At 37.8% G+C, this 25,213-nt stretch overlaps 1 protein-coding gene across 4 annotated transcripts in view; it reads right to left on the reverse strand.

The window, feature by feature from the left end:
* ANK2 (ankyrin 2) overlaps positions 1 to 25,213 on the reverse strand; it is a 629,932-nt gene that overhangs the window by 287,169 nt on the left and 317,550 nt on the right. The window lies entirely within an intron of this gene.

Raw genomic sequence — 25,213 nt, forward strand, 5'->3', positions numbered from 1 at the left:
AGCAATAAATATTGCCACTGGGAATTTAAAAAAGCCTGCAGAAATGTAAGTGCCACAGAAATCTATGAAAGACAAGGGCTGACACAATAAGGCTGGACATAAGTAATCGACGGGGAAACAAATGCACGTGATAAGTGTATCACAGCAGGTGCAGGGATGGATTTAATGGGGTAGAGTCAGAGGCAGAACAGAGACAGAGTAAAACCAAGAGTATACCCTACAAAACTAGAAATACACATAGGTCACAATAAGTGAGGAAGCACAGAACAAGTTCAAGTTAATTATGAATCTAACCATATTGCATGTCTACTATAGCATCTTATTTTTTTATTGGTTTTCTTTCCCAATGCTTATGACTCTCTACTGAGCAATCCTTTAAATTTCTTTTCTGAAGCCAAGATGTGTACATTATATTTTAATATTATTTCCGAATTTTAAGTCAAATAATTATAATGCAACTACACTTTGTATTTTACACTTTAAAAAGCACTACATGTCCACTTGAACTCCTACTCATCCTTCCAGAATTGATTCAAACATCACCTCCTCTGGAACTCCTTCTATAGCACCTCACTGTATCTCACCCAAAGCTGAGCTAGACTCTACTCATGGGGCTGATAAGGCTCCCTGAATGTCCTTCTCTCCTTGCCTTTATCAGACTATAGAGGTCTCTGCTTACTCTGTCTATCCCTCATGAGACTGTGATCTTCTTGGAGGAATTTAGTCTTTTATCTCTATATCAAACAATTCTGGGCAATAAAAACTCAATAAAGAGGCAATGAATAAAAAGGTGAAAAGTCAACTATACTAAGTAAAAGCATTCTTTAAAAATTGTAGAAATAGCTCTGGGTTCATTTAGAAATACATTGGAGCTACAGTTTTGATGGCTTCTGCCTTGAGGATTAAAAGAAAAAAGCTTAATATCTGTCCACTCTTGGAATTCTACTCTATAAATATTTAAAAGCCAATACACAAAATGTGCCTGCACTGGCAAAATGAATAAACCAGCAATGCTCATCCGTCATTTCAGTCTCCTTGGTTACTTCACTCACACATCACCTGCACCAGTGGTCATTTTTATAGATTGTATGAACTGAAAAATCTAAAATAATGGTCCTTTCCAGTGTCCAGATAGATACAGTCATTGTGGGTAATGAAAACAGCATTACAGGATGGTAGTTCTCACTTGTCTAACCCTTAAAATCCAAAGGATTTTAAGCTAGTCACTTAAACTCTGTGAGTCTCATATTCCTTGTCCAAAATGGGGGCTAATAATACTTACTCTATCTTTTTCAAAGGGTCATTGATGGGCTCAAGTGGCATAAGGACTTACAAATACTTTGTAAAGTACTATGAGGACATAGCTATTCTTAATCACAGAAATTTATTTTAGTATCACAGAATGTTTACGTCATAATCATTTTAACACAAAATGATGTGTTGTATATACCTTCTAAATAAAACTATCATCTTGCTTAGCAATTTTATTTAATTCAACTATAGAAAGGGGGATTTTTACTCCTTTACTTAAAAATAACATCTCTCGTTCTAAAATAATAGTCTTAAACTTACTCCATTATGGATTTAATAGTGTGGTTTCTATATTTAAAAATAGCCTTAGGTTCAATACCATTACTCTAAGGACAATTTTCAGTTGTTCTTGAATACAGCAATCATAGTCATGCTCTTACCATAGCAGAGGAAGCTAGCTATTCACCAAAAATCCATGCTGCCTTTTCACTGATAAGTATTGTTTTTGGGAATCGCCACCCCGCTGAAGACCTCATTTTCCCCCTCCGTTTGCATTAGGTTAGATCATACGACAGACTATGGAACCTAAGCAGAAGAGATACACGCTGTCCTCTCCAGATGGGGCTGAGGGTATGTATTAGAGAGCAACTCAGACTGCCTGTGCCCAGGCTGCCCGAACACGTTCGCACTTTCGTAAGTGAATCTCAGACAGATTTTGTAGTTTTAAGCAGGACCAGTTTCACAAAGATGGCTCAACATTTATAGCAGAATTTACATAATATTTTGTCAAGAAACATAACAATGAACACTAAATGTATAAAATTTAGAGGGAACTAAGAATAAATTACTAAGGCATTCTGCCTTATAATATTCATGAGATGCAAAGTATTTTAAGTCAGAATATTTGAACCCTGTTTTCTCTCCTCACTTGTATAATATTCTCAACTGAAGCAACTGTCCACAACACAGGAATATTTTCATGTATGTTTCAATAATTGAGGCTGAATTGGTTTTATCCAATGGATAAAATGGAGGGAGAAATTATGCATTAAAATTAAACATGATTAATTAAGTTTTAATTATTATGGCATTTCATAATTAACAGTAGCATAAAATTAATTATTAAATAAATTAATAAAATTTATAGCTGTTGCAAAATCTAAAAATAAATGTAATCCTATAGAAATAGGAAGTAAAGAATTCTTGTACCAAGTGAAACTGAATTATTGTACACATTTGCTTCATATTTAGATGCAATATACAGATTATGCAAATCCAAGTCGAAGTAAGTATAAAATATGCAATTTTTTTGTTTTATAGGTTTTCATGTATTATTTATTCAACAAATATTTATTGAGCATTAGACCATGCAGCCACTGTACTAATTTCTGGGATCAAGTTATTTTATGGGGAAAAGTGTAGAATGTAATGCTTGAGTTTATTTAATTATAGGTGGAAAAAATTTCCTTAAAGAAATAACATCTAAGCTGAGACTTGACAGATGAGTGGCCAGTTTTGCTTATTCATAATAAATAATTTTTCATCATCATTAAAAGCACTTATCGCCTATCATGTAAAACTATTTGAAACCTAAACCAACAACAATTACATATTCTCCACAAGTGATTTAAATAATTTCTTCAAGGGAAGGTGATTTCTGCCTAGGGTCATATCATCAGAACACCTTGATTTCATAGCAGAAGAGCAGGGCAAGATTCTGCTAAGAATGTTACTGTGAATGTTGTCTTGACACCATTTCCCCAAGATAATAAATTTTTCACACTAAAAAATGGATCTTTCTTTCTATTAAATATTCAGCTTCTTATTACTTTATTACTAAATGGTCCCTAATGTCATGCTGCTAGGATCAAGATAGTTGAATTGGTAATTAATTCAGTTAAATGGAAGCCAGCTTTATTAATTGGGAGAAAATGCCCAGTCATTCTAGCTGGGCATCAAAGACTGTTATCCTGGAATGGAATCATGTTCTTTGAAGGAACTAATGACTATTTAGAGGTATACGCCCTTCAAAATTAAAACCAATCAATGTGCAAGGGAGCTTCCCACTGATATCAGTTAATGCTGAGTTTAAAAATGTAAAGTGGTAAGTGGTGTTAGACATACAGAGTAAAAACCTTATTAACAGAACTAATTAAAAGAAAAGACCGCCTGAGTTAGTGAAAACTCTATATTATAGTTTTTTTTAAAAAGGTCAACTTTTAAAAAATATACAAAATAATAGATTTCTGAAGTCTGTTAAGAATAATATATATTTTTTAAGAAATGCCTTTGAAGGGCTTGAAAATAATTTGTTTATGTATTTTGTAGATTAAAATGTCACCATATAATTTTGTTTATACTGTCAATACATTGATAATGGATCAATGTCAAGGTTATCACACTGTACCTAATGAGCTTTCCTGTGTCTTTTTCCTCTGCCCATCCTCCCCCTCCCCATCTCTGCTATTTCCTCTCCAGAACATCCTTGGTATCACCTTCTTTCACATCTCCCTTTGCCTTCCTGTTGTAGAGAGCATGATTCCAAATACAATCCTACACGGACAAAGGTGTAAAAAGAGAAAAGCAAAATCAATGAGTCACTCGCCCCCTAATCAACAGGTGACTGGGCACAGATTAAGGAAAACAAGTAGGCAGGCCAAGCCAGCTACAAATATAACAGATTTTTTTCCAAGTAGCAGGATTTCTTGCCTTCCATTCGAAGGGATTCTAATGGCTTTGCATACAGTACTTATGATAATTCCAGGCTTAAACATGTAAGAGTATATAAGTCATGAAATTGTGAGTAGCTTAGTCACTCACAATTCATAATCATATACAAATTGGTCATGGCTCAATTTAGAAAGTGACCTTTCACTTTGATTGGAGTCCAAGTCTTATAAGATAGTAGAGTCTATATCCATTATATTGAGTATACATTCTTAAAACTATATGGGAAGGAGGCATACCAGACTGTGCGCTTGACAAACAAAACTGTTTTCCCATCAAACAACTTAAAAGGCTTCAGAGAGCTTTCATACTTTATTTTACTATCCCTGATTTTTAAAGTCTTCTAGTGATAAAGAATAACAATGGAAAATATCACCACTAGAGGTTAACTGTGAAATGATAGATTGTTTTAAGAAACAAAACCAATTCCACTTTCATAAATCTCTTCCTCAGGAGAGCAACATTGACTGTTTTACTCTAGAGATCATCTCAAAGCCCAGCTAAACCATGTGGCACGTTCACCATTCTCTCAAGTTACAAAGGACCACAGCCAGGTTAGCTAGAACTGCATCTGCCAGAAGCAAGACATTAAGAATGTTAGGGTGGCTATGTCCCTTGCACCATTATTCACAATAGCCAAGAAGTGAAAGAAACCCAAGTGTCACTCAACAGATGATTGGATAAAGAATATGTGAGATATATATATATATACACATATATCATATATACATAATGGAATACTACTCAGCCATATAAAAAGACAAAATCATCCCATTCGCAACAACGTGGATGGACCTGGAGGGTATTATGTTAAGTGAAATAAGCCAGATAGAGAAAGACAAACACCACATGATTTCACTCATGTGTGGAAGATAAACTAACACACGGACAAAGAGAACAATTTAGTGGTTACCAGAGGGGAAGGGGGTTGAGGGGTGGGCACAAGGGGTGAAGGGGCACATTTATATGGTGACTGACAAATAATAATGTACAACTGACATCTCACAATGTTATAAACTATTATGACCTCAATTAAAAAAAAAAAGAACGTCAGGGTGGCAACTGGATCTCTTCTCTTAAATTAATAGTTAAAACTGCTTTATATTTTCATCTTTGATTAGGTTTGAATATTTTTTGTTTTATTGAATTTGGTTATTTGCGGTATGCTGAGGGAAAAGTCAAGACAAGGACACACATGCGAATGAAATGTTTATTTCATTTGACCAGATCGTTTTCAATGACACAATGGTTCAGATAAATGAGAAGGAAAGCCAATATAAACTAAACATGTTTAAAAAAGAAATACAGTTATAATTATTTTAAAGGTCACTCACTTAAAAAACATTTATTGAAATGTGCCAAGTAGTATTCTGAGCAGTAAGGAAACTCAGACAAATATAGTGTGGTCCCTATCCTCAAGCAACTTGCACTCTAGAAGAGAAAACCAAACAAAAAACAAGTAAGTGCAATTTAAAGATGTTGAAACTAAAAGTTCAAAGGACAGTGAGGAAGCAATTCTATCTGAGTGAGTGGTTGCAGGGACGGCCTCACAGACAGTAGAACAGGAGCAAAAGCAAAGGAACACAAAACAACATTAGAAACTGTTCACAGTTCGTGTGGTTTAGGCTGAAGAGGGAGCAGGGACAAAATCAAGCCATGATTAACTGTATCCAGGAGACAACAGAGGCTCACAGAGTGCATCTATAGCAGAAGAGCCAATTCAGTAGATTCCAATGAGAGCCAATCAGCTCTACAGAAAAGATAACAAACTTTAATCTCCTCCCTCTGCTTGAGTACACAGACCAGGAAATATGAGGGGCACTGGACCAAAAGGTAGAAGGTAGGACCCTTGAGTTCTTGATCAGGTTCCACCTGTATTACTATGAGAAATTTGGGGGCAAGAGAGCTTCTCCAGGTCTCAATTTCTCTTTTTTAAAAAGTAAATGTGTTATATGCAATATTCTGCAACTTTTCATCTTTGAAACTATCCTCTAAGTTTCTCTTTTTTGGGAATTAGAAATCTTTTTTGTAATTTAAAGTATGAGTTTAAGAGGAAAGCGGCTCTATTATTTTGCATTATTTTTATGTGAATGGCTAACCCTAAAATACTCTCTGGCAGTTGGTTCTCCGAAGTGGTTAAATGCTCCTTTTTGAGCTTTGTTCTGAATATTTATGGGTAAACATTCTAAGTGCTGTGCAGGAGAGACTTTGCAATCAGCCTACCTGGGAGGTTCCAAATTTTGGTCCACTACTTACCAGTTAATTGACCTTGAGTATATTATCTAATCTTTCTAAGGTTCGGTGTCCTCATCTTTCACATGGCAATAATAATAGCATCTCGTAAGGCTGGTGAAAGAAATCAATGAGACAAGGCATGTAGAACGTTCAACATAACACCTGGTACATGGGAATTGTTCAATAATTGCACTTACATGTTTTTACCTTTCTTTTCTCTACTAGATGGTAAGTACAGAGACAGCATTGGTAGCTACTTCTTGATGTGTCACCGCAGGCACCCAATCTAGAAAGCCGGCAGTCACGTTTACACCCAATCTATGCCTGTTGATTTCACCTCCTAAGTATTTCTTGAATCCTTCTTCTCATCCCTGACTACCAATGCCCTCTTTGAAGAAATCCCAATCTACCATCTGGACTATAACAGCTTCCTCACATGTCTCCCTGCCTGTAGTCCACATAGTGCCAAAGGGACTGTCCTACATCACAAACATTACTATAATTCCCTCTCTTGATCAAAACTCCACTGCCAACAGGACAATGTAGCTTGGCTTTTAAGGCTCTCAGAAAATATGGCACCCACTCATCTCTCTTTGCTTACCAGGCTCCAGAAAAAAAAATCATAGAATGACCTCACGTAGGGGTCAGGGAAGGTTTAATCAAGTAAGGTAGAAAGAGAATCGGGAACAGTGCACTGCCCATTGTAAAACACAATAATATTTCTCCTATTTCAAAAAGATAGGAATACTGCTCTGTAAATTTAGTAAGAAAATCCAGCAGGACAGGCTCACACCTGGGTGTTTTTCTACTCTGACAAGGAAAAGAAAAAAGTCTATCTTCCACAAAATTAATAAACTTTTTGAAGGCAAAAGAAATGTGCTGATAACTCTATGAGATTTAAGCCTAATTTTAGAAAAAAAATCATAATCAGTCTATGTCCAGCCTCTGCCTCCAACAGGCTGTAACCTCTAAATCGTTAGTAACTCATTGCTTCCCGGGACCTTATTTCCAGATTCCACTGCCACTATTGACCAGTAGCATCCAATATGCCGATAGAATAATGTCATAAACAATTCTCAGCAACTCTGCCTTCTGGAAGTGCTGCTCCCGCCAATGACATCACAGCTTGTCAGCTCAATATGCCACTGGCATATGGGTTCACTTTAAGTGGTGATAATAAATAGCATCAGGCCATCCAGTTACACTCCATTTTGAGATCACATTACAAAGTGGCGTGAAGTCCTGGGCAAGATAGGAGGACCGCTGCTATTTTACTGTCTCTTTAGCACCACTATGTACTTAAAAAGGAAAAGAAATCACATGAAAAATGTGAACATGATCATGTAACAACTAACATTTTAAAACTGTAGTTTTCAAATCTCTTTCTCGCATACTTTAAAGGAGCTAATCAGAGAAAGCCATTATGATTCCTATTTTAAAGATAAACTGAAGTGCAATTGAATTTCCCAAGGTCACTCAATAAGATGTGGCCCTCAACGCACTTCATATTTTGTTTTTATCATATACGTGGAAGCAGATAGAACCATCCTCAGTAGTGTCTGCTTTTTATGCAGACATATTCACAATACCGGAGCAGGCTCACTCTTGAGAAGCTTGCACTGGGACTACTGTTCTGTGTAATGGCATAGATGGCCAGCTGCTGATTTTGATGCAGTGGCCAGTTGTGGAAAGTGAACAACACTTCCACAGAAGCAAAGTAGAAACCAGCCTTCCCTGGGGACAGTTTGAACTCAATAAACAGCTCCATTAGTTTAAGGCAGCAGATACGCACAGGGATACAGATAGAACTCACAAAGGCATGTTTCTTTCTGCCTTTACTAATTGGATCTAACTTCTTTCAGTCGTTCCTGGTTAATAGGACTGGGCAGATAGTCCTTAGAACTGAAGGGCCAGTAAAGGTTCATTTTGCCCATCCACCCGTTCTTAAGCAGAACCACCCTTAAAACAATCCAATTTCAAAAATTATATTCTTTTAAAATTTTTTCTTAATTATAAAAGTAACATAAGCTCATTGAAAAGATTTTGGACTACACAGAAGTTATCAAGAAAAAATCATTACAATCACTTACAATTCAATACTCCAGGTATGACCATTGTTACATTTTGATGTTTCCATCCAAAATTTTATGTTTGTTTTTATCATTTTCAAAATTAACTTTCTTATATCCTGCAGTTTTCTTTTAACATTATATGATGAGAATCTTCCTATGTTAAATATTTTTGAAAAATATTAATTTAAATGGCTGCATTTTTCTCTCATGTGGATATACCAAAATATGTTTCCTCATGTTTCTACAGTGCAACAGTCAGGTTTATTTTGCTATTGATAAATAATGCTGCAATGATCATCTTTTTACATAAATCATTGTTCAAGTTCATGATTATTTCCTTGGACAAATTCTTAGAGAGGGAATATGACAAAGTCTAAAATGTTACAAACACTTGTTGTTGTTGTTTAATGCAAAATAAAGTTAGGAACAAGAGATAAAGCAATACAGTGCACGAAGGTAATTTAATCAACTGTTGGTCACCATAAATCCTTAGATAGAAGATTTCATGGTGTCTTAATCAAGTAACATAAATCAAGCGTATTTATTTGTCAAAAAGATATTTCCAATTTGTCAACCTGAATATTTAAACCACTGTATCTCCTTATAGATTGCAAATTCTCTTGGCTCCGTTTTACTCGGGAATGCAACAAAGTCATTGCCTAGTCACAGTTACAGTTACAAAAACTCACTGATACACTGAGCAGGAGAAATGATACCAACTCCTCACTTTCCAAGATGAAAAGTTCCTGACATTGACCCATGTAGCAGATTTACAACAGACAATTATTATCTAATATTTCTCAGCCCACGAATCACCTCACAAAGGTAAGGAACATCACTTATTTTCTTTTTTCTCCCTCTTTCCCTCCCTTCCTTTCTTCCTCCTTTCCTTCTATAATGGTAAGTAGCTAAGAAACAAACTTCCAGCACCAGTAAAGTCAGATACTAAGTACAGGTTTCTTGTAAAAAAATGTAGTGAATTATTTCCTACAAAAATGAAACATGATCAATAATCAAATATAATGCATTGCATATTTCAATGCTTAGAATATGAAATCCTACAGTGAAAACAAAATCATTTTCTACTACCATCTCCTTCAGAAAGCTTGCCTAAGTGGATCAAGCTATAGTTTACTAAACTTAAATAATAGCCTGACAATTGGGTTTTAGATAATACTGATACTGGAAGAAAGTTATCAATTCCTAACAACATAGTGCCTTAGAGCAATGTTTTTTCAAAATGTAGTGTTCTTAGCACCAAGAGAATCTCCTGGGATGCTTATTTCAGCGCAGACTCCTGAGCCTTCCCCTGTTATTGAACCAGAATCTCAATGGGGTTTAGAATACCGTTTTTGAACAACATCCTCAGATATTCTTTTGCACACTAAACTTGGAGAAAGACAGATGTTTTCTGTAACTAAAGCATATTAGCTCTTGTTGCTAAGTATCAACCTAAGAGTATTTAAATAGATTACCAAATCCAATACTATTTGGGAAAAGGAATGTTTTAATAATTATTTGTTAATGTACTGCCTTTTCTTAATCAGAGGCACTACTGGGAAATAATAGCCATCCATAAAATATTCTGCCATTTAGCAAAACTTCTCTGAATCATTATTTATAGTTATTTGTTTAACTCAGATTAAAGAGGTGAATAACACTTAAGCACCCAAGCTAGACCCTCCTCCTGTATGTCTCAGGTTTACTCCAGCATCCAGGTTTCCACGGATAAAGTTTTCCAGACGCATGTCTGTCTTTCTCATCTGCCATATGCCACCCAAACCCACATGCAGTAGGATGGCAGGGGCACAGTACATTGGATTATAATGGGTTTCCAGAGGTGATTTTGAGGATATCCATTTGAAAAGCACAGGAAATATTACTAAGGTCCACAGTGAAAAGATCCTATTTAGGACATGGTGATTGGAACTGGAGAGGAATACTGTCAAAGTCACATGAATTTAAATGTATTAATCACACTTAAGGAAATTATTATATGGGGATATATAGTGTGATAGATATAAAAATATATCTGATTAAAAGAGGGGCTGGCCAGTGGCATAGCGGTTAAGTTCGCACGTTCCACTTCGGCGGCCCAGGGTTTGCTGGTTTGGATCCTGGGCACGGACCTACTCACCGCTCATCAAGCTACTCTGAGGCGGTGTCCCACACAGAAGAACTAGAAGGACCTACAACTAGGATATGCAACTATGTAGTGGGGCTTTGGGAAGAAAAAAGAAAAAGAGGAAGATTGGCAACAGATGTTAGCTCAGGGCTAATCTTCCAAAAAAAAGATATCTAATTAAAAGAGATTATTGTCTGTCAATATTATTTATTGTTCACATTCACAGTCAAGTAGAAATTTAATTTATTGAACATATGTCTACTTCCCTACTTCCTTCAGTTGATTATAGCTAATTATGTAATAGTAATTTAGATACCAAAGTAGTGTGTCTTAGACTTTAGTGTATATATGAAAATCTTTTTTAAAATGCATATTTTGATTCATTAGGTTAGGGGGGAGGGAGGGGCCAAGATCCCACATTTTCTTACAAACTTCACATGATGTTAATGCTGCTGATTTGAGGACCACACATTTTAAATAGCAAGGTTCTAAAGTGCATTTTTAAACCTATACCTACTTCATCATATACTAGGCACTTTCAACCTTGTTGTTTTAGGAGTAATGTTTAGAGCATGAGAAAAAAATTGCTGAAATATCCTACCATTTCATAAATGTATTTGAGTTCTTACTAGTTAGCTAAAATTACAAATCCATGGTAGCTTTCCTAATAACACCCAACCATGTGCTCCTTTTCTCATAAGCATGCATTACTGAGTTACTCAGGGTTCACAGAACTGGCCCCACCTTTCTCTTCCTTGCCTTTGACCCTCTTCCTGGATGCCTATCTCTACAAATCAAACTTTTACACAAAGTCCACTGAAATATGACTTCCTCATGAAACTTTTCCTGATAGCCTCAATGATATGTAATTTCCCCTCCTTTTAAATTCTCATGCTTTTCAAACAGACAAATGATTAAAAAGAGTATACTCTACATCTACTGGGACTTGGCCATTACTCTTTCTACTTCCTTTTTATCAGTTGTTCATTCTCAAATCTAGTTGCATATTATGCATACGAGCACACATATGAAAAAATATTGGGCCTGCAAGCCTCACCCAGACCAATTAAATCAAAATCTCTAGGAGTAAGACTCAGGCATTAGAATTTTTTTAAAGTTCCCCCTGGGTATTCCAAAGTGCAGCCACAGTTGAGAATGGTAGGCTCTCCAAAAGCTTGCATCAGATCTTATTCATAAACCTTGATAATAGTACACTCAACTCGATGCAATAATTTACTGAGGGCCTTGAACATAGTAGGCACTTAATAAATACACATCAAATTGATCTCACACATCAAATTGAACATTAAAATTTTCCATATTTGCACCCTGGGAAGAAAAGGAAATCACATCAATCAAATTTTCTATTCTTCACAATGCATTCTCGAATGATAACATTATCAATAAGAGACCAAATCCTTTGTGAACAAAAACTCTGAAGTTGCTGATACATTCCTCAACTCCTCTGCCAGCAAATGTTCACCGTAGATTAGGATTTTCCATAAGACTGGTTCCAATTTACTTTTCTTTTTTCAGAAAAGCACTTTTCGCCTCTCTTCAAGTTGAATAGATACTACAAATCATTAATGGAATGTTCAGCAGCAACCATCCTGGAAATAATCAGCTGGCACCCAAGACAGGGCACACTTTTCGCTGCTGTCAAACAAAATTAATCACAAGCCTCCAGCATGCTGAGTGGAGGCGGCCTGGGCACCAGTGGAGGAGGTGCTTCTATGGTGTGGCGGCAGTCGACGATCAGCGGGAGAGCCAAGCTGTTTTCAGAAAACACAGCAATGGGTTGCTTCTTTCCCTTCTTTTCTTTCTTCTTTTCAATTTCTAAGGGAGAACCTCCTGGCAATGCACCCAGGAGATTTCCTTGCCATGGAAACAAGAGAACTGGTGTTTTAAAAGCTGACTGTAGGAAAGAATGCCATTCTCCTTGCTTTGTTCTACCTCTGGCTGACAGTCTTCTGCAGGGGACACAGGGAATTATTTAAAGAATTTGGCTGAAGTCCTAGTTTCATGTGAATTACATAGATGATCCAGGTATATCCTGGGTTGTCCTGCCTGTATTATCCAGATATATCTGTTCTAGTATTCTTCAGTGTTATTTAGTAGAGATTTAAATTGTATACGTTCAATCAATAATAAGAGTTAATTCACTCATTATTTTAAAAATAAATTAGGGCCGGCCCTGTGGCTTGGTGGTTAAGTGCGCGCGCTGCGATGCTGGCGGCCCGGGTTCGGATCCCGGGTGCACATCAAGGCACCACTTCTCCGTTCATCCTGAGGCCGAGTCCCACATACAGCAACTAGAAGGATGTGCAGCTACGACACACAACTATCCACTGGGGCTTTGGGGGGAAAAATAAAATAAATAAAATCTTTAAAAAAAATAAAAATAAAAAATAAAATAAATAAATAAATAAATAAAAATAAAAGTAAATTAACTGAGTGACATTTATGTGCCAGGTATCGTGCAAAACTCCAAGAATTAATAGACAGTTTCTGTGACACAGTTGAGAAGACAGGCAGGTCTACTAACAGCACAATGTAATTGTCATAAATTCTATAACAGAAACTGTTTGAGTAGGAACACTATAATATCTACAGTTATAGCACCCAATAAAGAGTCTAAACACACACTTTGAGAGCTAGAAAAGCAGGACAGCAAAAAAAATTTTGAAGTAATTGTTTATTTTAAGGAAAAAAAGAAGAACATCAAAGAAGTCATCATGGTCATTTCTTACACCTATATTTTGGTGGCGTTCTGCATAAGGCCTTGTTGTTGCCTCAACAACTCCCACAACCTCCCTACACAGCTCAGCTGACGTGTCCTCACGCCTCATTCCTCACCCATACCTCTAAGAAAATAGTCACAGACGTCTTCTACTTTTGAGAATATATCAGGCTCTCCTTACTTGGACATTTCAAAAACCAGCCTGGCAAGAAGACTGACATTTGAAGACCTGAATGCATTGGCACTTGAACTCTGTGGCATTCAAAGCACACTTTTCCCCCAGAAATCCAACTGTCTATGTTGCTTGAGTTTGCCTGTAATATGACTCCACACAACTGAATCTGAGTCATCCCTCTATGCTGGCGATGCCCTGGACAGGGGATCTGGTTCGAGTATATAAAGACTGTTACAAAAGCTGTGTTTTATTGGCCTTCTTTCTCAGCCCAAGTAACCTGTAGGTTATCATGAAGCCAGAGCCCCCCTCTACTTACACTAAAAGGGCAATGGTAAAAGTGCTGGTAAAAGAGGGGGTTTAGCTTGTAAATGCTGACTCAGGGTACTTGTCCTTCTGTCTGATCTCTCTGGCTGTACAGCGCTGATTTTATTCAGAATGGGGGAGGGGCAGCGTGTACCACCATCTAAGCCTGGACCAGATTATAAAGCTATTATGGCAACTAAAAAGAAGCAGTGAATCCTGCCAGGGTTGAGGGCAGTGAGTAGGGAGGAGTAAATATGTTAGTTGATCAAGGAAAGAGGAAGTCTGGCTTAAGGAGAAGGTGGATTGTGAGTTAAGTCTGGGAGGAGTTATCTTGGCAGCCAAAGCAGCTACAGTCCAGGTAAGACAGACCGTGTGAAATTCATGGAGATTTTTATGAAGCCCTGCCTGACCCTTTGATCTGAGTAGAGAACCATACTGTGCATTTCTGTAGCACTTTAAAAAAATGTAGCATGGCCTTCATCATGGTGAACTGTAATTGCTGTTTATTTTCTAGCCTACTACCCCCTCAGCTGACTGACTTTGAAACCATGCTGTTATATCTGCCAGTCCTTGTCCCTAATCTGACTGAAAAAGACATCAGGCCTAAGCTTCTGTCAGCTCCTAGCTCACATAAGGCTTTGTTTTTAAATAAATGTGAGGCAATTTAGGCATGTACAGTGTACACTAGAAGCAGTCATTATTTCAGAACTATGGGATGGTTGTCATCTCAATTTAAAATGAACCCAGTCTTATTCTTAGGGCTTTACCCTGTCTGTTACTTCTTTCTAGAAGTAATCTAACTAGACATTCTTGGCTCATAACTTCTCTGGCGTGTGACAGTCTCCTTTATCCATCATCATTACTGTCATCCAAATTTGATGTTATGATGGGTACTAAGGATTTACCAAGCAACTAAACATAAGCATTTCAAGTGTCCCAAGGGCTTATTGTCTTATAAAAGACCAAGGCAGAATGGGATGTTAATGACATATGCCATAAATTAATTTAATTAGTGTTTAAGGGTTTTTAAAATACTCAGTGCATTTAATGGCAGTAGTGAGTAAAATCAGGGAAGTTACACAGAGAATGGGGCCACTGGATCTCTGTGAATGAAATGTAGTTAGTCTGACCGAGCAGCAATGGCTGCTACCCAATGGAAAAAACAGCGTTTGATTGGCTGGTTCCAAAATTGTACTGCCAGACTCATATGGCAAATGGATACTCTGCCTTCCAGTCAAACTTCTTGCTTTCCTGGTGTACCAAAGCCAGGAAATTAAAGGAAGTGTATTTTTATTGGGATTTGTAGGGGATCAAAATTTGCCCCCTCAAGATGTGTCTCTTTGACACAAGGATTATTTTGGGCTGGTTATTTTTTAAGAAACCGAAGACATGGGAGAAGCTCTGAAAACCAAGTAGAAGTTGTCCTTTGTTAAGAGACATTTACATTGGTAAGGGAAATCTCCATTCGTAAAGGTGTTTCCCTCTCCGTACCAGGAAGAGGGGGATGACCTGATCTCTAGAAACTCTTGTTAACGGAAGGCAAGGACTTAAATCTGCATAATAACCTTACTCTTGTTTATTGCGATTTTCCTGGTAATCTCCCATAACTGACTCCCCAACCCCCAACATCCTCCTTTGTCTTTAGCTGAAGATGGTATTTAAGGTGGCAGCTTTGGCCACTCTGGCGAGTTACTCTGTTTTCCTGGGTTTCTCCCATGTGTACATGTTATTAGACTTTGTTTGATTTTCTCCTGTTATTCTTTTTTTTGGGGGGGGGGGGGAGAAAGATCAGCCCTGAGCTAACATCCATGCTAATCCTCCTCTTTTTGCTGAGGAAGACCGGCTCTGAGCTAACATCTATTGCCAATCCTCCTCCTTTTTTCTCCCCAAAGCCCCAGCAGATAGTTGCATGTCATAGTTGCACATCCTTCTAGTTGCCGTATGTGGGACGCGGCCTCAGCGTGGCCAGAGAAGCGGTGCGTCGGTGCGCGCCCGGGATCCGAACCCAGGCCACCAGTAGCAGAGCACGTGCACTTAACCGCTAAGCCATGGGGCCAGCCCTCTCCTGTTATTCTATCTCATGTCAGTTTAATTCTTGGAGGGTAGAGGAATTGTCTTGCTCCCCTACAGATTCGAACTCAGAGTCACTAAGTTTAGTGGGAATTAGAAGAAAAAATTCAAACATGGGACAATGCCATTTATACTGATTAATCCCTGAGTAAAATGCCAAGTAATCATGTGCTTAGAGAATCACCACCACCCTCCTAGTTAGGACTCATGGTTTCATGAACTTTAGTGATGCTGAGATTTTTTTAGGTGATTAAATGACAATGTTGGCATTCTAGGAATAGAGCTCAGTGGAGTACAAAGGAAAGCCGATCAACTTTGTCTAGAAGAAGAGAATGTATACTAAGACAAGAGAAATGAATAAAGGGAGCTATATTTTAATTTGGAGAATACAAGACATAGACTCTCAGAGCAGAAAGTTATGGAGAGGAGATTTTGTGTGCCAATTGTCTGCAGTGTCCACCCAGGATCAGGAACAAAAGAGACAAATGGTGTGAAGACTGAAATGTGGTCTGACCCTCAACACATGAATGAAGTGACAATGTTGACCTGGATATCCAACTGGGATTGGGATGAAATGGGTTAGATTGTTCTAGACAAGTGTCAACACATTCATGGCATGATGTAAAGCTAGAAAGCCTCCATGCCTAGAAAACAGATGAAAGGGAGGAGGTTACCAGAATTAAGCAGAAGAGAGAACTTCGGCAGAAGCACTACAGGTTGAATAGAGTCCTGCACTCCTTGGGGGAGGCCACTGAAGAAGGAATGAATAGGCATTGTGGTCAATGTAAAAGTGATGAGTTAGAGATACACTGGATATTCAGCATAAGAAGGAACAATGAGTCACATGTGGTCCCAAGGTTAAAGAGAAATATTACCCTTTAATGGAAAAGTTTAGCATAAACTTTATGCAATAAATAGATGAGCAGCTCTTTTCTTGTCCTATTTAGTTTCATCTGGTAGCAAAATACTCAGTTTAAGATATCACATAGTTGTGCCAAAGGATAAACGTATTACTTGACTTTAAAAGACTGATTCCAATGTGTAAGTCTCGTGAACTTATGCTAATCTTCTTTGATTGCATTATCCCTTACTTTACTAGAGCACACTTTCTTCTCTCTCAGTCTTCATGAGGTGTGTTGCTATTGCTAATTGTCCACTGCAGCCTGTGCTGGAGACCTGGAAGACAGCCTGCTCTAATTTGGCTCATTTGATGGTTTGTGCCAATAAATTTTTAAATTCTGCTCTCCAGGTGGCAAGGCTGTTTTATAACAAATTGCTGGCTAATTAGGGCATAAATGTTCTTTCCTTCATTTCTCCCTGACCTTGCTCATTCTCCTCTCCTCGCTGATTACACGCCCCAGCAGTGGTCTCTCCACTCCTTGTTTTACAGTCTCTTCTGTGATCTGCTTATATTGCTTATTACTTCCAAGACTTTGATCTCGACTTCCAATTTTCTTAATCTGTTGAGTCTGACATCCCTTACTTGAATTTATACCTTTTTAGTGTTTCCCTAAACCTAAAGTGGTAGTTCATTATTTATTTATTATAAAATTGTCTACAATTTTTTACTCTTAGCCATGTCATCATCTCTGTATAATACAAATATACAATCATATGAGTCATTTCTAATCATTCTCTTTATCCTCATGTGACATCAAACTCTATATCCGAAATCTGGAAAATACATTTAGGTGCTCCACTAGGCACTTTTCTAATCCATTCCTAAAATAGTGTTATATATTTGTATTTGCTTTTCATCATATGTTATAAAATTGAAATTATCCAAAGTTTTTATGAGATGCCTGTTTATGTGACATTCACACTACATCAAATGATAGAAGCTAACAAGAGTGACATCAATTTAAAGGACTTCCAGGGACCTCCAGTATGCAAAATATTTAAAAATAGGAAAGAAAATATTCTCATAATAATTTTTAGCATCACTTATATGCAACACACCCAGTATAGACATAACTTAGTGCCTCAATTTTTGTGTATCTTTACAATTCTTTCATTGTGTAGGTGAAATTCACACATAAGGGCAGGAAATGCTTAAAGACTTTTAACTGCTCTTCATAGGCAATTATTAGCAGATTTGTTTTTGTTGCAAAGATGTGGCTATAAAGTTCACATCTTTCCATCACTCAGGGGAAACCTGTTTGAAGAAAAAGAAATAAAAACGCAATAGAGAGAGAGAGAGAGAGATGATTTGTTCTGGTTTTCTTTGGGGACAGTTGCCCAAATGATCTCTTTAATTCGTATTTGCCTCAGGAATTAAATAGACTCACAACAGCATGCTTCGAAAATCAACTGGCATTACTGAGTGGCCTCAGAGATACAGTGATCATGTGACCAGTATAGACAGGAGAGCAAGCTTGGTCCACCTAACCAGAGAGAAACATGTAACTGCTAACTTATTCTCACTGTTGCCATGTAGCCTGAGCAGAGTCTTGGACAACCAGGTACCCTCTGACTCGTGCTTGGGGCTACCATATGTAAAGTGCAGCTTCTGAGGAACAGTTGTTAGAATCTAAGCCTAGCCTTCAGATGTGGGGAAATCATACCTAGTTCTCCTAGGAGCTCTTCCATCTCCTTTTATTGTCTCCATATACAATATGAGAACCTCTTTCTTAGCCTTCCCTGCTCCCATAGGTGTCACTCCAAGACTCTGTCCTCCACCTGTGAATGACTTCATGACTTCTCATGATTTCAACCTCTCCATGCTGATGGTTCCTAAAATTATATCTGTCCTCACCTTTCCCCTAAGTGTCACACTTCAAATGCTTGCTGGACTTTTCCGTCTGCAGACGTCACAGGAACCTCAAGCCCTATATGTGAAAATCGGAGACCAGGACCTTTCCCTCTGAACCTGCTCCTCCTGTACTATTGGCTTTGTCAGTTGCTAGTACTACAGCCACCAAATCACCCAAGTTGGACACCCAGGAGTCATTTTTGATTCTTGCTTCCCCCACACTCCACCTCACCCCCTTATCCACTCAATGGCCTAATCAGACTAACTTACCTTTATCTGTCCCTTCCTCTCCACACCTACCATCATGCCTTAGTTCATCCCCATATCCTAGCTCCCCAGCTCCCCAAATAAAATCTGTCTCCAGACTTTACCATTCTCTGCAGTCTCCACAGTGATGGAAAAAATAAATCTGGCCATGTCACCCCACCACCTTTCAAGCTTTTCAAAGTCTCCTCTTTAGCTATCCAGCATAAAGTCCAAGTTCATTAACATGAGGTACAATAATCTTACTCCTGCCCATGTCTTCAACCTCATTTATCACATGTCCTACTTACTTTTCACCTTGTAATCTAGCAACAGAAAACTTACATAGTGCTCATGCACTGTTGCCAAGTCCTAGTCTAAACACTTTACATATATTAACTCACACAATTCTCACAGAAACCCTATTAGGTAGGTCCTATAATTATCTCAGTTTTTATAGATGATGTAATAGAGGCACAGAGAAGCTAAGTTACCTGCCCAAAGTTACACACCTCGCACATGTCAGAGCACGTAGTCTAGTTCCAGACTCCACCCTGTATCCCATTATGTCCTTCTTCCCTGGGTGTGCAGGCCTGTTTTCACTTCTCCACGACTTGGCTCATGCTCTACCTTCTGTCGGAAATGCTTCTGCCACACCTCTGCCTGGCTCACTGCTACTCATCCTTTAAAGCTCAACTCAGTCATCATAGCCTGCAAGAGTTCAGTCATCACAGCTTGCTGCGGTTCTTGCTGGGCTCTTCCCTTCCTCACAGGGGCTTCTTCTGTGCTCCTACAGTAGGCTACGTATATTCTGTGCTCCTACAGTAGGCTACGTATATTCTGTGCTCCTACAGTAGGCTACGTATATTCTGTGCTCCTACAGTAGGCTACGTATATTCTGTGCTCCTACAGTAGGCTACGTATATTCTGTGCTCCTACAGTAGGCTATGTATATTCTGTGCTCCTACAGTAGGCAATGTATATTCTGTGCTCCTATCATAGGGAATGTATTATCTGTGCCCTATAGTAGGCTGTGTATATTCTGTGCTCCTACAGGAAGCTACGGATATTCTGTGCTCCTACCGTAGGTGATGTATATTCTGTGCTTCTATCATAGGCTATGTATAATCAGTGCCCTATAGCAGGCTATGTATATTCTGTACTCCTGTAGTAGGCTATGTATTATCTGTACCCTATGGTAGGCTATGTACATTCTGTGCTCCTATAGTGGATGATGTATAGTCTGTGTTCCTGTAGTAGGCTATGTATCATCTGCGCCCTATAGTAGGCTATGTACATTCTGTGCTGCCATAGTAGGTGATGTATAGTCTGTGCTCCTGTAGCAGGTTATGTATATTCTGTGCTCCTATAGCAGGCCACAGAATATGTCTCTGTCATTTTTATATTGACACAGCAGTGTCCACCCATTAAGAAGCATTCAATAAATGTGTGCTGAGTGCAGAATTAATGAATACATGGATGAATAGAGGGCATCCCCACCAGTAACCAAGAACCCTTCCTAATTAGAGTACCACAGTAACTGAACTTTAAGTACTTACAGAATGAGTCCAGTAGCCCCTGAAGTCAGCTCACAAAAACTATGAGAGGCCTAAGTGTGTGTGTGCATGCGCATATGCATGTGTGTGTGTGGGTGTGGGCGTGTTGGGAAAACCAACATGAATCAAGGTAGGAAGGGACTAAAAATTGAAGCTATGCACAGACTAAGTAAAACCAAGCAACTCTATAAGACTGATGTGCGTTAATATTCAACAAATCCATATACAGTTTCCTAATAATGTTTTGATTTCAGCTATCTTGTTAGTTTATTTTAAAGTTCTAATTTAAAAAGGCCTAAGGTATCATAAAATATATACTTGAACCCAGGCGGACAGCAGAGTAGTGACTACAGCAAAGCACCCCCTTTTCACAAATCACAGCTGAAAGACAGTCTGGTTTGGTAGCACCAGTACGACAAGTTCTCCTGAAGCATTTGATTACTAAATAAAAGGAAATTAGCGTTTGCTAATAACCTCGCAGAAGAAAACTTAGTACATCACTTGGTGTTAGAAACACGGCCTGTCCTCACGGTCAAGCTGACCTGAGTCTCCTTTATACAGCAGATAAGGGGCACTTCTAAAGCTGTACCTCTCTCAAAATCAACACACTCTTTCTCATTGCTAGGCTTTGATTGCTCTCTAAGATGAACTCTAAGCAACAGAAGGATCACTGCCCTAGGAGTCAGGAGACATGAAGCCTAGCCTCATGTTTACATGATTTTGGTCAATGTGCTTGACTTCTCTGGGTCTCAGTTTTCTCACATAAAAAAAGACATTTGCATTTGGAAATTGTAAACTAATTTCAGCTCTATTTTAAGCTACTCGCAACTCTAAAAGTTCATGCTCTCAAAGAAAACTAGTATGAATCACACATTAAAGTCACCTGCATGCATCCATACACACACACACACACACACACACACACACATGAGAGAGAGAGAGGGAGAGAGAGCACTCATATATATATTGATTTTGCAATAACAAAAATATCATTACCTTTATTATATACATAGGATAGGTGAAATTGATAGGTTTTCATAGAATTTGAGAGGTAGTACATTTGTTTAAATTTCAATTCTAAATTTTTCATTTGTTAGAGTTTGTACAGATGCACAAGAAAATTAATTGCAATTCATGACTTACATCATAAATAAAAGTTAGCTTACTTCTCAGAGAACCCTACAAGGCCATAATTTTCACAATAGTTTGGATTTCCTCAAAATGGGGGGTGGTGGCAGGTTAGTACTCTCTAGCAAGGCATACCACCACAAATTGAGCTCTTAGAGTGAGGTGCATAAGCTGGGTTGGCAGGTGGGGAGACAAGGGTTGCCGTCATGGGAAAAACAAAAGGCAGCCATGTGCCACTGTGGAATGCGGAGCACCTCCTGGTTAATGCTAGCTGAATCCTGACTGGCACCACCTCCTGTTGTGTATGTGCTCCCAGAACAACTGGCACCTGCATAGGGGAGACACGATTAAAAGAGGCACAAGAGCCCATCAGCATGATGAGCCACACAGTATTCTTAGGAAGCTTAATCTGCACACAGAGACAATGAGGTAGGTGGAAGGGACCTTTTTCTAGCATTAGACTCGCAGCAAAATGCACTTATGTCATATCAAACTCTAAGGGGCTTCATATTCCTAAAGAATTAACGAGGCAAAATCCCTCTAAAATAAGTAATATACATCTTTAATGCCTAAAGCAACACAGTTTAAACTGGACCAAATCACTAAAAGTTCCAAAAATGACTTTCAAAGGGAGGAAAGCCATTTGTACACACCCACTGAAAAAAACTGCCTTTTTGTATTTATGAAAATAATCAAAAAGAAAATAGCCCTAAAAAAAAAAAAAGAAAGAAAATAATCAAATTTCTGTTTAATGTTTTAGCTCAACCCCAAAATAAAATAACATTATATTAAAAGCAGCCGAGTGATGAGCTTTCCATAAGTAAGGTGCCATTTGAGCCGTCGAGTGAAATAAAGAAGCGGAAAAGTACTTTTCCCATCGCAACCTAAACAAATTCAAACGTACTGAACTGAAAACTAGCAAGAATTAACACAATATCTATTCAAAATAGCCCTGAAATTTATTTTTCAGCCTTACGTTTATATTTTCAGTGAGTTCAGTTGCACAGTTTTAAAAAATAGAAATATTTTTATGAGATAAAATATCATTTTCCATAATTCAGCTCTTTGATTTCCACATTTACTGTTAATTTTCAAGAATTTTTTAAAACTATAATATAAAAAATACCTACCTATAACTGTCAGCAAATGAAAATTCTGTAATTACTATCATAGATGTATAGCACTATTTATCAGTCTATTTGGTCTTCTAATTTCTTCCAACTGAGAAAGTGGCCACACAAAAACAATGGTTTTTGATTATGGCAAAAGCAATTCTTCTTACAACAGAAAAAGACATATCTGCATCATTAAAGAAATACAAACTCTGACCAGACACATGGAAGAAAGTAAACTCAAGATCTATGATATATTTTCTGAGAAAGCAATGCTGAAATGCATCTTTCCCAGAATTTATTTTAATAACAAACAACTGTTGGGCCGGCCCCGTGGCTTAGGGGTTAAGTGCGCGCGCTCCGCTGCTGGCAGCCCAGGTTCGGATCCCGGGCGCACACCGACGCACCGCTTCCCCGGCCATGCTCAGGCCGCGTCCCACATACAGCAACTAGAAGGCTGTGCAACTATGACATACAACTATCTACTGGGGCTTTGGGGGAAAAAAATAAATAATAAATAAAAATTAAAAAAAATAAAATAACAACTGTTGTCAACTATTATCTTCTCTGCAATATTGGCCACAGGTATGATTTGAAATCTTTACTAAATAATAACCCAATACCATCATTTAGGAAACATGGCAAGTTTTGTGGTATCTTTGCTATTATTTCATAATATTCCAAAGATAATATTTGCTATACACACACATATTCATATATATTCCACTGGATATATTCTTACTAAATTTCATATTCAATTTTATAATTTTAAATTTCAAGTAGATCTTACACTATAGAACTTGAATTTTGGCCAGCTACAACACAGATACTTGTCATCTGTTACCTAAATTGGTTTAAGCACCTCATTTCCTCAAGGTCACTTTAAGGTCAACAGACATAATTGCTTGTCATCATGGTCGGCCTAGGGAAAATAATCAAATTAGTACTGCAGAACTAAAAGGCAAAATATTAATCCTATTATTAAATATCTGAGCTATACAGCCTTGAAATTACTGGACAAATAGTAAATGAATGTGTACTAGACATGTGCCATTGAACGGAAGCAAGGGATCATTCTCATATCGCAGAACATTCAGTATATTGAAAGACGTAGCCAGTCATATCTGCCTAAGTATCAGTCCCCATGCGATGTAATTATTTGTATCAAAAACATTTTAGGAGTTCCAGGTTGAACATATTCTCAGTTTTATTGAATTATTCACAGCTGTTCACTTCTGCAACTCATATATTATTAAATAACCTCTACTTAAAATAAGGCTCTTCTGCATGTTAAAAAAAAAGGCCCTATAAAAGGGTGATATGTATTCATATAGAAATATACAAAGAGCTGTAGAGACAATAATACAAAGAATATAATAAGATCTAAACTCATTGATGAGTAATCATGAATTTAAGAAACATTCCAAATAGAAAAAACTCTAAAATGCACACTAATGTTACTTTTATTTTAAAGTATTACATTGAAATGTACATGATATTTGAATTACAAATCAGACCATTCCATGACAGTCTCTTCACAACCCTTGACTCCTGGCTTGGAATGTGAGAATGCCATTACAGATCCAGAGATACACAGATAAAAATAGCCAAACCTACCCTAAGTGGAGGGACGCCTGTTTGAATATTTGGAAATTCAATGTATAGCTTCCAAATTAATAATCCATCTCTAGGCAAGAATGTAAAACCTGTAAATGGCATGGCATTAGATTTTTAGAATGAGGATGGTTCATTATAGAAACTTTCTATGACAACAGCAATAATGAAGACACCTCAAACATCTAGGCAGCTATGAGTTAGAGTACAGTCATAAATATTTTTTAAAAATCTAAAAGCTTCTAAGCCACTTCCAGTAGTATCATATCTGAACCTCAGAATAATCCAAATGTGTATGTATGTTTGTACACCATTTTTCCCAAACTCTTTACACTGCTATATAGGCAGCCTACAAAAAGTATCTCCCGATATCCTTTATGAAAAGAAAAATTAATTGCTCTGCAAAGGAAAAAATACTTCCATTCAGCTGTCTTCAAATGCAGATAAAATAAAAATAAGACTTTTACAAAAAATAGTCATCTATTGATATTATTATCATAAAGAAGCAATAACAAGAGGAACTTCACTTTTCCATTGGACTCTGGCCAGTGATTCAGAAAATTGTTCCAACAGTATTTCTGTATCTGCTCAAGGCATTCTGTCAAAGTAAGAGTAAGTTCCCAAGCTACACATAACCTATTACTGTTGCCCAAGAACAACCTTTGCAAATCAGGCATAGAAGCCACTTGAAGTCAGGCCAAGTGCAAGAGTTTGCAGATGGAACAGACCTCCTACCCACCCAAAAAATAGTTTAAAGTGCAGGTTCCTCCATGGGCCAGTAGACAAATGCCTGATTGCCCCATGTAATAGTCCAATCACTCCTACTGATGCCTTAACAACTGGAAAGAGGTCCCTGCTGTGTAATGAGATTATGGAGCATATGACAGATTAGTGACCTTTTGAATTAAGACAAACAACACAAACTCACTAACAAATTCCCCCTTATATTGGAGAGGCTATGTTAAGGTTGTCAGCCATTTGACAAAAATAGTTGAAGCACAGATGGAAATACCAATGTAAAAAGCTTCATTCTTCAGTGTTCCAGTGCTCAGACTGAGAACTCACATCTGGCTTGAATATTATGAAAGCATCTGACAATTTTGGTCAACA

The sequence above is a fragment of the Ceratotherium simum genome, chromosome 12, assembly GCF_057802395.1.
Source record: "Ceratotherium simum simum isolate JZ-2026a chromosome 12, ASM5780239v1, whole genome shotgun sequence".
Classification (NCBI taxonomy): Eukaryota; Metazoa; Chordata; class Mammalia; order Perissodactyla; family Rhinocerotidae; genus Ceratotherium; species Ceratotherium simum.